At 36.7% G+C, this 1,108-nt stretch overlaps 1 non-coding gene across 1 annotated transcript; it reads right to left on the reverse strand.

Annotated features, from left to right (window-relative positions):
• Window positions 1-752: 752 nt before the first annotated feature.
• On the reverse strand, window positions 753-859 carry LOC112304285 (U6 spliceosomal RNA). The gene has a single exon (XR_002974728.1). It is a non-coding gene; the product is annotated as a U6 spliceosomal RNA (small nuclear RNA).
• Window positions 860-1,108: the final 249 nt, after the last annotated feature.

Consider the following 1,108-nt stretch of genomic DNA (forward strand, 5'->3'; position numbering starts at 1 on the left):
GCATTTGAAAAGAATGTGATTTTGTGGGGGAGGGGATGTAAGGCTCTCTATATATATCAGTTAAGTCCATTTGATCTTGGGCATTGCCACAATAGCTTTGTTGATATTTTGTTTGGAAGATCTGTCCATTTTTCATAATGAGGTGTTAAAATCTCCTGCTATAATTGTGTTGCTGTCAATATCTTTCTTGAAATCCTCCAAGATTTTCTTTATATATTTGGGTGCTCCTATGTTGGGTGCATATATATTTACAATGTTTATGTATTCTTGATGTATTCTTCCCCTGAGTATTATGAAGTGACCTTCTAGGTCTCTTATTATGGCTCTTTTTTTTTTTGAAGTCTATTTTGTCTGATATGAGTATTGCAACCCCGGTTTTTTTCCTGTCTATTTAATTGGAAAATTTGTTTCCAGTCCTTCACTTTCAGTCTGTGTGGGTTGTTTTTCCCAAGGTGGGTCTCTTGTAGGAAGCATATGTGTGGGTCTTGTTTTCTTATCCATTCAGGTATTCTATGTCTTTTGAGTGGGGTATCTAATCCATTTACATTTAAGGTTATTTAGGGTCAATTAAGGGTCAATAGGTACTTTTTCATTGTCAGTTTTTGTACCTGTTTTCCCCTCTCTTTCACTGTTTTTCTTCCTGTTCTTAAAGCAAACCCTTTTGCATGTCTTGCAGAGCTGGTTTGGCAGAGTTATATTCTTTAAGGCTTTTTTTTCCCCCCAAGAAACCCCTTATTTGGCCTTCCATTAAAAAAAATATGGAATGCTTCACTAATTTGCATGTTATCCTTGTGTAGGGGCTATGCTAATCTTCTCTGTATTGTTCCAATCTTAGTATATGTGCTGCTGAAGGGAGTACAGCCACTGGATTCTAAAGTAAGGACACCTGTGTGTCCAGTAGATTTACCTTGGGAAATATGGATAATGCATTAGGAAGGCATGGAATAACATCAAATAAATCACTGGAGAAGCTGGGTTCAATGACACTTGTCTGTGGTGATAAAAACAAGCATGGGTAGTGGACATAGAAAGGCAGAGTAAGTTGTAATTTGAAAAGCTTTTTCCATCACATAGATTGAAGAAACAACAACACTAACTTGAAGGTCTC

Source organism: Desmodus rotundus, chromosome 6 (genome assembly GCF_022682495.2).
Source record: "Desmodus rotundus isolate HL8 chromosome 6, HLdesRot8A.1, whole genome shotgun sequence".
Classification (NCBI taxonomy): domain Eukaryota; kingdom Metazoa; phylum Chordata; class Mammalia; order Chiroptera; family Phyllostomidae; genus Desmodus; species Desmodus rotundus.